General features: G+C 34.8%; 1 protein-coding gene and 1 long non-coding RNA gene across 5 annotated transcripts in view; one reads left to right on the top strand and one right to left on the bottom strand.

The window, feature by feature from the left end:
- LOC119074922 (PDF receptor) overlaps positions 1–17730 on the top strand; it is a 67496-nt gene that overhangs the window by 12965 nt on the left and 36801 nt on the right. The window lies entirely within an intron of this gene.
- On the bottom strand, positions 1953–16039 carry LOC119074932. Its single transcript, XR_005087274.1, has 3 exons — positions 15674–16039; positions 10598–10606; positions 1953–1972 (listed from the first exon to the last, which is right to left on the bottom strand). It is a non-coding gene; the product is annotated as an uncharacterized LOC119074932 (long non-coding RNA).

Below are 17730 nucleotides of genomic sequence, written 5' to 3'. Positions count from 1 at the left end.
GAATAAACAGCTTTTCCTAAGAAAAATTTCTCACTTTTAGTTTTCATTCACATACAAAATCATGAAATGAAAAAACTGAAGTCTGCAAACAAAGGATAACAAATTTGACGTACACATGTGTAGTACTAGTTGCGTTTTAACCGCTTTTGAGCGAGACAGTAATGACGTATTAGTAAAATTGACTATGTTGCTACCCTTAATTTTAATAAGCTTCTGTCCGACTGTTGGGTGTCTAAATAACGTGTGACAAAAGCCCATCTGCCGGAAACTTAACTTTTTCTTTCAAAATATTTATTCTTAGAATTATAGAATAGGAGAAGAAGACTTAAGTCTTACAATTTCCTAACAAATAATTTACAGAAAAAAAAAACTTCCTTCTTGAACATTTGGAAATTACATTACCACACAACAGTATTAAAATACGAGAACTTTTAAAGTTCAATTTCACAATACTGATCAACTGAACATTAATGTTCAGCAAGACAGTACAGTGGAGACGTACGATGTTATAAGATAGCTTTCCCATAATGTCTTCCAAACACAAGTACTGAGTTGGGACATGGGTAAGGTGGTGGACTGGAGTGTCGGAGGTCCCGAGTTCGAATCGCACGGACGGCAGTTTTTTTTTTTTTTTAAATAAGTTGACGTAAATAAACGTACTAAATAGTTTAAAGATGAAAATTTATGAACTCTGAATAATATTTTCTGTACAACTTTTATTTTTCGATGAGACAACCAATGTTCGCCCAACTGTACATTGATACAGCTGTACTGTAAATATTACTGCTACGTTAACATAATGTACTTGTCCCGAATTTGTACAGTACATTCGTACAACGACTACAGCTGAGCTGGACAAAATTTTTATAGGTGTGACTTTATCACTATTTTGTTTTACCGGAAACGTGCACACATTTAAATAAAAGCCTTTCCGCCAAAAATGGTTTTTTTAATTAACGGCTAAAATAATTTCAGATTTTATGCGTGACTTACAACTATCTTCACAACAGACTTGTCAGGAAGTTTTGTTTACCTGAATGGCAACATATTTTTTGTATTTTTTCGTCTCACTTCGCCCGCTGAATAAGCACGAAACGTATTTCAGGGAATTTCTAGCGCACAAATTCATGGAATTGAACACTAAATTGCACAGTCGAAGCCAAATTTTTATAAAAATCAAATTTTTCACACCACCAACAATCGATTAATTCGACTTTTGAATTATTTCGGAGAATTAGTCATAAATTTTTTTAGGACAGTAGAAGGCGGTGCACACGCAAAACTATTTTCTTGCCAAAACTCAAACAGAATCACTTAATTTTACGCGAAATACCTCAAATATTCGACACAAACTTGTTTGAGACTAAAAATTTACTGAGGCGATTTGACATTTCATCAAATCAAAAATTCACTGAACTAGTGCAAACTGGGTGAACTGAGTGAATAATACCAAAGTATATAAACACTGAAGGTAATGCAAATCCACAGTTACACACGGATCCAAACTTTCAGGTGAATTTTAGCTCCGTCATGTTGCACACATATAAAATTCGTTTGCGTCAAGTTGTATTTAGTGGTGAATTGGAAGGATTTAGGGCCGTCATGTTGCACAAGTCTAAGTTAGACAACATACGGAAATGAATTCACCTGAAAGTTTGGATCTGTAATTTCTCTGATCCGCTGAGGGTCTGCATTACCTTCAGTGTTTATATACTTTGAATAATACTACTGTAACTTTATGTTGCAAACTTAAGACCTTATGTTGAATTTGGGTGGAAAATGGCGCAAATCACATATTTCAGGAATTTTGGATAGTGAAAAATCTTTCCGGTTTCACGTTTTTTGGTCAAAAGACGAGACACGGATATCTTTATTTTCAATTTTTAACCACTTTATGCAAAAAACAAATTGTCAAAAAAAATCACTTTGGCATAGTTTATTGATGAGACTGTTAGAAAAAAAATTATTTTATCTAGTGTCTCCAGAATAATACTAGAAATGAGGATGGGGTCAGTATTTACTTTATTAGTATAATAAACAAAATAACATGTCTGCTATGTTACCTCTATTTGTACCGCAGTCTACAGTAAAACCAAAAAAATCATCGGCTATTTTCATCTGTAGATTTTCTTAGACATGAAGTTTAAAAAGTTGAAGATTTATAAATCGTTGAATTTTTATCAACGTTACAATCAGAGTAGAAATTGACAAAATTACTCTGCCTTTTTGTCGCTCGATTTAATTTTTGTAAAATTACCAAATATCAACACTTCCTGCAACTCCTTCTTTATAAACTTATGAACCTTGTGAATCATAATGATCTTAACCCCTTTGCATGACTTATATATGTATGTTTCATGCGAAAAGTCTTTACATTCTCTATTAACTCTATGGAAAATATTAATTTTGCTCATCACGCTCACCATCGATTTTTCTAGAAGATTTTACGTGAGAAGAAACACCTAGAGTATCAGGTTTGTCTGTGTTCCATATCTTTAAATCACCGAATTATGCTAATCCAGTCCTAGTTTTCATTTTTCACGTACGTAAGCTCGAACTTTCAACTTAATATTGATTTCAACGGATTAACACTTTAAACTGCGTTACATAAACTTCGCTAAAGATTACTCATAACCCACACTAGTTGCATACAAAAGAAAGAGAAGGAAAATTTGATTTTGTTGGCCCTTCGTTTGACTTACGTCACAGTTAACTTTGAAAGACCATTGAAAATGAACAAGGTTCAATAGATCTCAGATGAATTTTTATTAATCATGGAACGTTACAACAATGATATTGGATTAAGTTATTGAAACACAAATTTTATATTGTCTGTAAGAATCTATTTTCGTCAGTGTAAATATATAGTTTGAATTTTTGTTTTTAATTACAAAAAATAATAAACTTATAACAAAACATGTTTTTTATTCGGACGAAATGAATTTAGTTTATTGGAAAAGAAATAAAACGAACATTAAGCGGAGATTTCGTTTTTATTTTTCCGGATAACTAAATATACCATCAGATGAAAAGCAACATAGTCGTAATTATAGAAGAATTGGGATCGCCCACTTAAGCGATGGTTCACAGATGATCTAAATAAGAAGCACAAATTGTTGGGTATAATATCCACTTGTCTACTTATAAAGGATTACGATTACAGAATTAAAATTTTGGTTCCATTTATTTATTTAAACAAGCGAAAAAAAAGACTGCTCACAAAGGCGCAGTCAGTAAAAAAACGATCTTTTCATCAACAAATAAATATTACAATAAATAAAAATCATCTACTCTACTTCTCCCTAATGTTCCTAGAATGCATGCCGCATTTCCTCTTTGAATAGCGATTGAAATTTTCTGTAATAAGTAATCGGTGGAGCGCGGTTCTCCTGAAGCTGCTTTCATTAATGACCCCAATTTGTAGACAAATTTTTTCGTTTCTGGGCCCATGCAACCTAGCGATTCGAAAGCAATAGGAGTGAATAAATAATTTTCTTTTAGATCTATATAATGGTTATGCTTCAATCTTTCTGCCTTTTCTGCGATTGACCCTGATTTCTTAGAAGATTCATTTATGTATGAAGGAGCCAACGTATCACGTATTGTCACATCCCATAAAAGAGACTTTCCATGACTCCACGGAATTATGGTCATACCGTCAACTCTTTTACCGTCACTTCTAGAAATACCTGGTGGTTGCAATATAGTTGGTACTCCTGCAGAAGAAAATGCATGAGAAAATATTCCATTAACATCGTCATGTCTAGGTGTTATTGCTCCAGTCATATTACAAGACAAACCGTGCAAAATTTTCGTATTGATCGCAAAAATTATAATTATTTTATTTTATAAAGTGAACAGATTCTAAATTAGAGTGCGCCTGATACTGTTGCAAAGATATTGAGTGGAACAATCACCCGAGTAAAAATTTAGTTCTCAGTGAGACTGTAAAATGAGCATGATCAACGGTCTCATTTCAGTCTCCTTACGTATTCAGTCTCATTTCATTCTCACTTTTTCTTTTCTTTGATGATTGTTGAACAAATAGTGAACGAGACCGGCCGAGTGGTCTCTTTTTCAATATTTTACGAGACTTTTGAGACCGACCGAGTGGTCTTTCTTGGAATATTTTTCGTTGGACTTTACGAGACTGCCCGAGTGGTCTCGTTTTGAATACTTTACGAGAATGTTAGAGACCGACCGAGTGGTCTTTTAGGATTATTTTTCGTTGGATTTTATGAGACTAGCCGAGTGGTCTCGTTTTGAATATTTTAGGAGAATGTAAGAGACCGACCGAGTGGTCTTTCTTGGAATATTTTTTGTTGGACTTTACGAGACTGCCCGAGTGGTCTCGTTTTGAATATTTTACGAGAATGTTAGAGACCGACCGAGTGGTCTTTCTTGGAATATTTTTTGTTGGATTTTACGAGACTGGCCGAGTGGTCTCGTTTTGAATATTTTACGAGAATGTTAGAGACCGACCGAGTGGTCTTTCTTGGAATATTTTTTGTTGGATTTTACGAGACTGGCCGAGTGGTCTCGTTGTAAGAAAATATTTTTTTTAGATGATGAGACCAACTGAGAGGTCTCATTTCAGAAAAATGTTTTTTTGGACTTTAGATACCGTACGAGAAGTCTCAATGCAAGAAAATATATTTTGTAGATGATGAGACCAACTGAGAGGTCTCATTCCAGAAAAATGTTTTTTTTCGACTTTAGATACCGTGAGAGAAGTCTCATTGAAAGAAAATATTTTTTTTAGATGATGAGACCAACTGAGAGGTCTCATTTCAGAAAAATGTTTTTTTGGACTTTAGATACCGTACGAGAAGTCTCAATGCAAGAAAATATATTTTGTAGATGATGAGACCAACTGAGAGGTCTCATTCCAGAAAAATGTTTTTTTTTCGACTTTAGATACCGTGAGAGAAGTCTCATTGAAAGAAAATATTTTTTTTAGATGATGAGACCAACTGAGAGGTCTCATTTCAGAAAAATGTTTTTTTGGACTTTAGATACCGTACGAGAAGTCTCAATGCAAGAAAATATATTTTGTAAATGATGAGACCAACTGAGAGGTCTCATTCCAGAAAAATGTTTTTTTTCGACTTTAGATACCGTGAGAGAAGTCTCATTGAAAGAAAATATTTTTTTTAGATGATGAGACCAACTGAGAGGTCTCATTTCAGAAAAATGTTTTTTTGGACTTTAGATACCGTACGAGAAGTCTCAATGCAAGAAAATATATTTTGTAAATGATGAGACCAACTGAGAGGTCTCATTCCAGAAAAATGTTTTTTTTCGACTTTAGATACCGTGAGAGAAGTCTCATTGAAAGAAAATATTTTTTTTAGATGATGAGACCAACTGAGAGGTCTCATTTCAGAAAAATGTTTTTTTGGACTTTAGATACCGTACGAGAAGTCTCAATGCAAGAAAATATATTTTGTAAATGATGAGACCAACTGAGAGGTCTCATTCCAGAAAAATGTTTTTTTTCGACTTTAGATACCGTGAGAGAAGTCTCATTGCAAGAAAATATTTTTTTTAGATGATGAGACCAACTGAGAGGTCTCATTTCAGAAAAATGTTTTTTGGACTTTAGATACCGTAACCGTACGAGAAGTCTCAATGCAAGAAAATATTTTTTTAGAGAGGTCTCATTTTAGAATTTTTTTTTGACTTTAGACGAGTAAGACGGGTAAAATATATTTGTTAAGTTTAGTGCTCAATTAGTGTAAGTTTTTTCTTCTTTTAAATTTTTATTTCATTTTTTTTTTCAATGACGACTCTCATTACAAATGATAAACAATAAAACAATATATGTGATAAAGGCACTGCCTGATCGAAAAGAAACAAACTAAAGAAGAGATCCGTCGTTGAGTCCTTAGACATAAGCTTTCATTACAATTAAGCACTTTGCAACGTAAGACGACATGCCAATGCATGTCTTTCATTTAAAGAATAAATAGAAAAAAGACGAGTAAAATCACCCTCTTAGCCTCTTCTGGAATGAGACCTCTCAGTTGGTCTCATCATTTACAAAATATATTTTCTTGCATTGAGACTTCTCTCACGGTATCTAAAGTCCAAAAAAACATTTTTCTGAAATGAGACCTCTCAGTTGGTCTCATCATTTACAAAATATATTTTCTTGCATTGAGACTTCTCGTACGGTATCTAAAGTCCAAAAAAACATTTTTCTGAAATGAGACCTCTCAGTTGGTCTCATCATTTACAAAATATATTTTCTTGCATTGAGACTTCTCGTACGGTATCTAAAGTCCAAAAAAACATTTTTCTGAAATGAGACCTCTCAGTTGGTCTCATCATCTAAAAAAAATATTTTCTTTCAATGAGACTTCTCTCACGGTATCTAAAGTCCAAAAAAACATTTTTCTGGAATGAGACCTCTCAGTTGATCTCATCATCTAAAAAAATATTTTCTTGCATTGAGACTTCTCGGACGGTATCTAAAGTCCAAAAAAACATTTTTCTGAAATGAGACCTCTCAGTTGGTCTCATCATTTACAAAATATATTTTCTTGCATTGAGACTTCTCGTACGGTATCTAAAGTCCAAAAAAACATTTTTCTGAAATGAGACCTCTCAGTTGGTCTCATCATCTAAAAAAAATATTTTCTTTCAATGAGACTTCTCTCACGGTATCTAAAGTCCAAAAAAACATTTTTCTGGAATGAGACCTCTCAGTTGATCTCATCATCTAAAAAAATATTTTCTTGCATTGAGACTTCTCGGACGGTATCTAAAGTCCAAAAAAACATTTTTCTGAAATGAGACCTCTCAGTTGGTCTCATCATTTACAAAATATATTTTCTTGCATTGAGACTTCTCGTACGGTATCTAAAGTCCAAAAAAACATTTTTCTGAAATGAGACCTCTCAGTTGGTCTCATCATTTACAAAATATATTTTCTTGCATTGAGACTTCTCGGACGGTATCTAAAGTCCAAAAAAACATTTTTCTGAAATGAGACCTCTCAGTTGGTCTCATCATCTAAAAAAAAATATTTTCTTTCAATGAGACTTCTCTCACGGTATCTAAAGTCCAAAAAAACATTTTTCTGGAATGAGACCTCTCAGTTGGTCTCATCATCTAAAAAAATATTTTCTTTCAATGAGACTTCTCTCACGGTATCTAAAGTCCAAAAAAACATTTTTCTGAAATGAGACCTCTCAGTTGGTCTCATCATCTAAAAGAAATATTTTCTTACAACGAGACCACTCGGCCAGTCTCGTAAAGTCCAACGAAAAATATTCCGAGAAAGACCACTCGGTCGGTCTCTTACATTCTCGTAAAATATTCAAAACGAGACCACTCGGCCAGTCTCGTAAAGTCCAACGAAAAATAATCCAAGAAAGACCACTCGATCGGTCTCAAAGTTTTTGTAACAACGGTTCGAAATAAGACCTACACGTAGATATATCCAATTTAGCAACACGCGTAAGGTGGCTGGCAGTCGAATCCCAAAGTTAAGCATCATTCGTCGCGGTTAGTACTTGGAGTGGTGACCGGAAAATACATCACGAAATAAAAAAAAAGGTAAAAAAAAAATCAAATAATACTCAAACTTCTATCATTTCAGCGAATTATAAGAAAAAATGAAAAACTGTGCCATCTGTGAATGCAGGAACAAACTACAGCTTAAAGACAATGAAATATCTTACACTTGGAAAACAGAAATGAGAGTTCTCAGATGGTCATCAGAAGATGTCAAAAAGAAAGTCAGAGTTCTCAGATGGCCTCAAAAGGATATCGAAAAAAAACTACAAAGAGACTTCTCAAAGAATCTCAAAAAATATCGAAAAGAAAGTGAGAGTTCTCAGATAGCCTCAAAAGGATCTCGAAAAAGAAACTCAAAAGAGACTTCTCAAGGAGTCTCAAAAAATATCGAAAAGAAAGTGAGAGTTCTCAGATGGCCTCAAAAGGATCTCGAAAAAAAACTCAAAAGAGACTTCTCAAGGAGTCTCAAAAATATTTTGATAATCTAAAAGAGAGACCCCTCAGTCGGTCTCATAAATATTTTTGAAAAGAGACCACTCAGTCGGTCTCGCAAATTATTTAAAAAAGAGACCACTCGGTCAGTCTCGTAAAATACAGAAGAGAGACCACTCGGTCGGTCTCGCAAAATACAGAAGAAGAGACCACTCAGTCGGTCTCGCAAAATACAGAAGAAGAGACCACTCAGTCGGTCTCGCAAAATACAGAAGAAGAGACCACTCAGTCGGTCTCGCAAATTATTTAAAAAAGAGACCACTCGGTCAGTCTCGTAAAATACAGAAGATGAGACCACTCAGTCGGTCTTGTAAAATACAGAAGAAGAGACCACTCGGTCGTTCTCGCAAAATACAGAAGAAGAGACCACTCAGTTGGTCTCGTAAACTATGTAAAAAGAGACCACTCGCTCCGTCTCATACAGTCTATTAAATGATTTAAAACGAGACTTCTCATCGGTTTCGCAATCATCATCATCATCAATTCATCAGTATATGAGAAGAAACCAGTCTCAAACGGTCGAAAAGAGACATCTCACCTCCATACAAAAAAAACGGTCTCAAAAGGGGTCTCACTTTCACTTTTTTTTTTACTCGGGCAGTGTCGGACTGGCTATAAAAAGGCCCTTCAGGAATCTCCTGAACTCCCAGTATGGCCATTCCGGCACTGGAAACAACGATTTATACAAAGAAGAGTTTTCTATGACAAATATATACGAAAAGACTGAATTAACTGTGATTTTACAAGTTCTCAGGCAGTAGATTTCAATTAATTTGCAGTTAAATTTGATATTTTGGCGTTGTTGGTTGTTGGTATATACCAGCGTAGTGGTCGATTCACCAATAGACCCAAAGTACAAAAACTCTGAGTAGCCGCACACCTAATAAAATGGATTCCCGGGCTACTTCCTTTTTAGGTCTTTTTTCTTCTAGAAAAAATACCCTATTATGGCCGGTTTGTCTGTTTGTCTGTCTGTCTGTCTGTCTGTCCGTCTGTCTGTCTGTATGTCTGTCTGTCCGTCTGTCTGTTCCACAAATTTGGTAGTTTTGGTAGCTCTCAGTCGGTAGTTGGTATTTTTGGTGGTTGGTAGTTTCGAGCTGGATTAACATTCAAAATTGCAAAGCCACCATGAGCATATCGACACCAGGCAAATAATAATTATTTGTTATCTGATCACCGATAGCTCACAGTTAACATTGCAATTCGAAAATTTGGTAGTTGGTAGTTGGACTACCAAGGCTATAATTGACTACCAAACGTAATTTTTGGGGAAGAGATGTTTACTATTCGAGAACTACGCACCGACTGACGAAATTATTCTACATGCTCGGCTATTTATAAATCGGAAATTTGGTAGTCGGTAGCTTTGGTAGTTGGTAGTTGCGAGATGGATTGACATTCAAAATTGCAAAGCCACCATGAGCATATCGACACCAGGCAAATAATAATTATTTGTTATCTGATCACCGATAGCTCACAGTTAACATTGCAATTCGAAAATGTGGTAGTTTTGGTAGGTCAAATAGTTGGTAGTTGGTAGTTCCAAACAGAAATTAGAAAAAAGACCTCACCAGGCTTTAGCCGGTCTATTCTTGTTTTATGTATTTTGTCACGACAGAGTAAAGTTATTTTACTCTGCCGCGATTTTGTCATCAAAACGAGTGATGAAATGATGACTTTCAATTCATTTGTGATTCCCTAGATGTGTACATGCAAGATTGGTCATAGATGTTGGTCATCTCTTTGCCACTGTCACATAACACATATATTACAGTTCGAAACAGTTTTCAATTGGAAATAGTTTGTGTCAGCACTTGTTTGGTCGTTGGAGGTTGGTTGGTTTTTTTGAAATATTGTTGATCAGATCGGCTATCAGAACTAACAATATTGAGACTACATCTCGGTACTTCAATATAGAGCCAGACGTTTGCACATTCAAGTGCGAACATTTGAGTTTTCAGTTTTCAAACTCCAAATGTTCATAGAAATCACTGATATGTGTGGTTGTGTTCGGTCTCTATGTTTGCGATTACATGTGTGCCCTATTAAACTGAATGAAATGGAAATAACACAACTACAACGGTACTTCAGCTTTTTTTGATGTTAAGGGAACGAATTAATTAAGATTCAGATAATTTCCCAAGATAACACATTCCTTTCGTTTATATCGTTTGATTTCTAGTGTTCGTTGCTGTCGGCAATTTGTGTTTTCCTTTTGGAAACTTTCACAAAATAACGTGGAACATTTTCGGGAAGGGAAAGATCAGGGATTTCGTTGCGGTCTATACAAAAAGTGTGCAGCTCCTCATTTCTTCTTAAAACCAAAATTACTTTTTTTCGGCAAAAATTCCATCAGCGAATTTTAATAATTTTTGCAGCAATTTTCTGCAGCACATTTTTTATGAGCAACAAATTGTTTTTAAGGGCGAATTGAAATGTGTCGATAAGGTGTTCAATCCTACGGAGCTGATCTTTTAACGAAGTGCTTTAGTATCTACCAATTATACCTAAACAATACCCTCTCTAGCAATTCGATAACTTAGTTGTGCAATTTGATAACGAAGCTGGATGTAAAGCGAACATTTTATTCCTCTAGGTATATAATAAAACCTTTCAGTAACAACCCTTCACCTAGCTTTCTTGCAGCAATTTCTGTCTTTTTCCCATTATATAAGCTATAATGAATAGAAGTGTATTTCTCTCGTATTATAATTTGAATTCATTTCTGTATTTTCCTTTCTACAAAGAATTTTCTTTTAGCTATAATCAGGCCAAATAAATTAATTAATAAGTAAACTAACCAAACCATGAATGACATAGAACAGCTTTCACAATTTTGAAGGTATCTTTTTAAGTAATAAGAGGTTTAATAACGGAACCATGCTGAAGAAACGAATTCATTTGATAGATGACACTTTTGTAAGTATTTATGCAAATGTCCAAATAAAAAGTCGGATAGGCAACTGTTTGCGACATGTGTGAGTTGACAGATAGTTTTGAAATTAATGTTTGTTGCTTTTTAATTTAAAAGTTTGACTTGATTTGCAGCACATAAAATGAACGCAATTTTAATAAAGAATTTCATTCACCTACAATGGTTCATATTATGTAGAAAAATAGTTTGGGTGAACAACCCTCAAACAAAAGAAACAAAAAATGTTAAGCTTCTACTACATGAATTTCAAAGTTTCATGTGTATTCAAGAGGGTTCTTTCAAGTACATTTTTTTCCAAGATTATACGAAACCCAAAATTTTCAAATTTTTCGTTAAGTTTAGTCTCTCTTTTAATTTAGTTAGAAAATTTAATAAAAACTAAAATTCACATGATAAGGGACCCGTACAAATAGTGTATGCAATACTAGTATTTTTAGACCCGTACGAAGTACTGGGGTCTTATAGGTTTACGCATACGTTTGTAACACGTCGAATTGGACTCCCTGAGTAAGGGGAAACCTATTGTGGTTAACTAGAGATGCCAAATCCGCGAAAAAAAAATGTCCGTCTGTCCGTCTGTCTGTCTGCACGATAACTTGAGTAAAACGCATCCGATTTTGAAAATTCTTTTTTTTCCCGTTTGGTAATGTCAAAAGACAGGCTAAGTTCGAAGATGAGTGATTTTGGATCGACCCCTCCCGAGCTGTGGCCCAATAAGTGCTTTACGGTTTTTCGAAGATATCTCCGGACATTTAAACGTTAAACTTGTAAGTGATACGTCAAATAAAAGGTATTTACAATACCGATCGACAAAAAAAAAGTTTATGGAAATCGGATGACCGACTCGTGAGTTAGACCCCTTGGTGTGGAACAGGCACAGGGCGGCAAGCAGTTTTTGCTTGTAGGTCGGCCACATTTGAACATATTTCGTCTGTTTTAGCTTTATTAGATAGGTATTGACCGTACCAATCAGGGAAATTTTTTTTATGAAATTATGTTCTCCGGAGCGTGAGCTAGGTCTCTTGGAGTGAGCTCTTATCTGGCTACTCGGAAGTACAGTGAACGTGGTGTATTTTGACAATATCTCGAGTAAATTTTGACCGAATTTCATGAATTTTTTTTTGTTTGAAAGGTATTAACGAATGTAAAGCGTCGGTACTATTTCCGGTCTCCTAACAAAATGGCTGCCGGCGGCCATATTGGATTTTTGTAAAATAGAAATATCTTGGGAAAAATGATACTTAGAGAGTTTCTGTTAACATGGAAATAATTTGTTATGTGTGTGGGGTTTAAGGGATTCCATATACGGACATCTATATATACCTATATTGAGCTATATACAGGCATATAGAGCTATATAATAGCATATATTTATCTGTGAAATGTTTATTTATAGTGAAATATAGTTAAATATAGCGGTATATAGCTGTTTAAATAGGAATTTATGAAATTTGTCTTCGTACGGGGCTGTCTATATTGCCTCCGGCAATTTAATTGTATATGATAACCAAGGCAAAGAGTGGATAATGTAAGTGATTTAAAAGGAAGAATAGTTTTTCAGCAGAGAAGAAAATGAAGTAAGAGAAATGAAGAGTTTCACATTAAAGGCTTTTGATACGAATAGGTGTTTCGTACGGGTCGGCGTTAGCTATGTTTTTGTCAGAAGTGATGAAAAGTGGCATTTCCAACTTTTAGTTTCTTTATACATGCTCTAAATCTAGTTGACACCACGGCAGAGTAAAATAAACCAGGCAGGAGCGGTTCACTTACGAAACGTCAAATAAGGGACCTAATACACTGTATGAAAATGAACTCAAATGAACACTGACATAAATTTAAAAATTTTGTTCGCAAAAAATATAGGGCTACTAGATTATGCAGGTCCCTAGTCAAATCAGCGCTACTGCCTCGTTAACTTTACTATGTCGTGGTTGACACCCATTTTCAACTAATAGTCTCGTTAAAAACGTTCTAAATCGAGTTCGCACCCATTTCCAACTTTTATTCCTTTAAAAATGCTCTAAATAGAGTTCTAAGTTTCGCTTTCCCTAAAGCCATCATAAAGGTGTTAAGGTGTCATTCACAATAATTCACAAAGTGACATCTTCCTTATACAAAATGTGTCAAAATGTGAATAATTGTGAATGACGCGGCGCGAGATTCCTAGCAACCATACCTGAGAAAATTATTTTAAACAGTTACGTAACGTAAATTTGAGAGTGAATATTTTTTTATATCGAAAAATTTGATTTCTTTTCATGAAACATTTATCTAATTACTTCAGGTATAACAATCATCAAAGATTTTTAAGATTTTCATTTTCATATCGAACCGATTTCAGGTCATCAGGTCAACCTGAAAATTATCAGGTTTGGTTATCAGGTCATTTCAGGTTGTCAGGTCAGTTTTGAGCCTTAGGCCTTAAGCCTTAGGATTCCTAGATTCAAGATATCTAAATTTGGGGGTCGTTGGAGTTAAGGAGGAGAAGTCAAAAAATTGCTGTAAATATGCTCCGCCGTCCACAAACATTTTTTGTAGTGGACTTGCGTCACGCCCGCTTACTAACGTGCGGGCATGATTTCGTGGTACGATTAGTTAAAACGATGGGTAGTGGTCTTCAGAGACTACGGAGTTTTTCAATCGGACAGAAAAATAATGGAAAAAGAACAAGGCGATATTAGGCTCGGTAATTATTTTAAAAAAAAACACATATCTACGACACTACAAAAAGAAACGCTGGCAGATTTTGTAACAATTGAAGAATTATTTGTTTTAGAAATAAAAATCATTTCAATAATTATACCAGTCAATTCAATATACATTACTCTATACATCGAATTTTATATATATTCGCAAAAGGATGGGATGACAGTCTGAACAAAATTTACAAGAAGGAAATTAAAAATTTATTAAATCTAAAACGATTTCGTTACATTTTATGGTTTAACGTTACAGACAGTCTAGGTTGTTCGATTAGTCGGTTGTTTATGCATTTCCGATACTCAATATAGCCTTCAAGTTCAGATTCATCTTCGCAATTTTTTATAAAATAAATGACACGGAAATTAGAAGCAGAGTTCTGTGAAATATGACATATAAAATCTCATTTCACTAAGTACGGCGCGAGGGAGTATTTAACAGATCAAAATGATCCGCCACTCCAAACTGCAAAATGTGGGAGTTGCCTTAAATTTTTTGTAGGTAAACATATATCCCGAGAGTACTTCATGTCCTATCCTTCGAAAGGCTAGCTTTCGAGTTTTGAGAGCATGCCACCAGCTGTATATGAAGGGTTGAGTAACGTCTAAGAACACCTACCATTATAAGTACCTATCATTCAGAATTATTACATCGTCGCACTACAAATTCACTTTTTTCTGATTTCTAAAAGCGAGTTTAGTGCTTGGTTTAGTGTAATGTTGTAATGCGTTGCTTGCAGTCGATTCGATGGTTTTCAAGGACTGAGTGGACATTGATACCAAAATTATCAGCGTCTGTGGCAATTTTCACCTTCTCTCTTTTTCTCGACATTCGTAATTAAAAACGAGGTAGATCGAAACGAATTGCTGCGATGCCCCGTACGAACTCATAAATCTAGTTCGTGCATAACCCAATTCGGTCGAGGGTTTCTTTTGAAAAACAGCCTACCGAAATCGGACGCATTTTCTAGAGGAATTCTTCATATGTACCTAGAAAGGACTTCGACCCTAGGAGCTAAAACCACTTCCCAAAAAATTATTCGAAGCTTGTGTGGCTGGTGAAAAATTATCAAAAACCGAAAACTTGCACTTTTCATGGTCATGTGGGGTATCATTTGAAAGGTAATTTTATGTGCTTTTAGGAAAAATAGGGACTTATGTGATTTCGATATATAAAAAATTTCACAAGAAAATGCGTCCGATTTCGGTAGGCTGTTTTTCAAAAGAATCCCTCTTCGTAACCCTAGTACATTCCGATTGCGTCCTACTGTGTCCATAATCTTACTGCTGATGCTCACGTAGTTCTAGTGCGAAACGTGAAATGTGTACAAAACGTATACATCTTAAAAATTGCGCACAAAACAGCATCTTAAACCTAATAGTTTCCGTACTTCGTACGGGGCTAAAATAAAATCTAGGAAAATCTCGTTCCAATCACAAAAATCGTCTGACACATTTTTATTGGAATTCAGTTTTATTTATATGAAAGAAATTTAATACTGTGCAAGTACTTGAGTACACAACTCATTGTAAGCAACCCAATTATTTAATTGGTTTTTTTTTTTAACGTACCACCGCTATAGCGCCATTGGTTCATAAGTAATCACAGTCAATATTAACTACAATATGTCACCAAGACTCTGCTGAAGATAGTAAATTTAGTGAACCTACGTACGAGTGCACATATGGAAACATCCAAACAATGCAATGTAAGAAATTATTGAGCTATTCTTGTAGATGTATACGAGCTTTAAAATCTTTGATTGTTAACCCAACTCCACCAACTTTTCAATGTGAGAGCCCCGCCTGAGAGTTTTTGTGGTAAAATTCGTCTGGGACCATATTTTTAAGCTGAGTTAACCTAAAATTGTTATTGGTAAACAAAGAAGATAAGATAAAGAGCGATTGAAACGACCCATTACGTGAATATTTCCAATTTGTCGTTGTGACGAGAATTTTATAAGAAAAATTACACAAAATGACAAGATCAGCTCAGACCACTGTAGCCACAACTCTGCCAGACCAAAGCACCTAGCAGGGTAATAGAGATTTTTTGGTGTCAAATAGAGTAGTTTTTAGTACGAGTTGCCATTTACATTAAATTAGACAGGAGTCGCCGTGAGATGCCGCATTGGAGGCAAATTTGAAAACGAAAAAGTGGTTACTGTGAAGGGGTTTCATTTAACTTTTATTAAAGAGTTTACATTCAGTTACGTAATTTAGTTATTTGTATGCAGACTGCTAACGTGATGATAGATTATCTGTTAAAATAATGTACATTTCAGTGATCATATTTTCATTGAATGAACGTTCGTGCCTATTTTTTGAATATATCTTGGCTCTTACCGCATTTGTAAGAGTGTAAAAATCTTATAAAATAAAAATGACATTTGACACTGCCAAAATTACCTACTTTATTTTTTTCTATTACCCTGCTTGGTGCTTTGGCCAGACCCAAATCTTTTTGGAAAACCGTACCTGCTTAAGCCTGATAACTGTTTCCGATTTCGAGCTAGGTCGGGCCGGTGAATTTCAAGCGTCACACACATCTCTAGTTATTCCTCACATCTTTCCATCAAGAGTGCACATCTAGTTAAAAGTTGCTTTGTTAAATGACAATACTTTATCGACTCATGGAAATTTTTTCTGCGAATATCTTTTACAAACATCGTTATTTTCATAAGATAGAATGATACGGCTCTGCAAACACTTTCAGTTGATCGGGGTAATAGATGAAAAATGATATAAAACTAAATTGTGGTTTTATTCCACGCTGAAAAATAATCAGGTGTATCACTAACACTATTCATGGCTAATATTTAAAATATGCGTCTAATCTTCCCCAATACTACAACTGTACTTAGCAGCAAGAGATTGACATACATTCTCACCACATGTTACATTTGATACATTCGCTATGTTAGGATCTCTGGATATACAGACATTATCTTATGCATATGGTGAATGTAAGGTGTTTTCATGCTAGAGAAAAGAAATCCGCTACGTTATGAGTGAGTCAGTGTCAAGGTAAATAAGATATGCAGCCAAGAGTTTTTGGTCGATATAGCAGTGAGAAGCTTTTGTTTGTTTTTCTCCTTTGAATATGGGTGAGTGGATACCATACCTTCATAATATTTGCTGATGTTTGTATATAAAACGTTGACTCAAATCGACTGTGAAATGTGTTTTCTATTGTTTTATGACCTGCATTTTTGTCAGACAGAAAAACCTTTTTCTTTTCTTTTAAAATGAAAGGAAACACTGAGAACGATTTTACGGACATGGAATTCACCTATGTGCTTTTTTCGACTAGGGGATACCACTTCTCGCAGATTTTGTTTACAAATTGGATATGATTTACGCGATCCCAGTTAATAGTCATTAAACTGTAAGAGCAATTAAAATGTTGCTATATTGAGCTTCATTTTGTTGGAATGTGTTGATGTACATGCTCAGTTCAAATTTAAATGTTGTAAACAAATCATTAATCATTCTATAAATAAGTGTTTATTGTACGTAAACGTAATCAACAACAGCAATTAAGGAGGCAGGCGCTAAGTTTCAGCAGATGTGCTAATTTATTAATAGGGCCCGCCATTCTAAAGAGAACGGGAAACAAAGTAGGATGTAGTGTTGTTAAATAGACACAAAATAATTCCTTGTGTCTAACACTGATTCAAGAATCAGCAAAAAGCAGGGAAATTACAGAATACATATGATAATATGTCTCGTTATATTACCGCATTGAATTCTTTAGCTCGTACTTTAATGTTTCGGACAATTGTGTGAAATTTTACACGGATCTGAATATTTACCTAACCTTTGTGTCCTGTTAACATTTCAAATCCATTGAGTACATTTCCAAACTCTTTCATCAACGCTCCTTTTTCCATTTTCTTTTTAGTCGAGTTATGGATCGATTTTCAAGTAGGAAAGGTCAGAGCATGGTGATCCTGACACGAATCCGTTTTTCTTACTTGTTCGAATTATACTTAACTGAAGAAATTAATTTTTGAATAATGCAAACTAAATCAATCTGACGGTGAACTTTACAAGGCTTGAACACGATTCTGAATAAAA

The sequence above is a fragment of the Bradysia coprophila genome, unplaced genomic scaffold (assembly GCF_014529535.1).
Source record: "Bradysia coprophila strain Holo2 unplaced genomic scaffold, BU_Bcop_v1 contig_151, whole genome shotgun sequence".
In the NCBI taxonomy this organism is placed as follows: Eukaryota; Metazoa; Arthropoda; class Insecta; order Diptera; family Sciaridae; genus Bradysia; species Bradysia coprophila.
The sequence above is the reverse complement of the archived record's forward strand: the minus strand, read 5'-3'. Positions and strand labels throughout refer to the sequence as shown.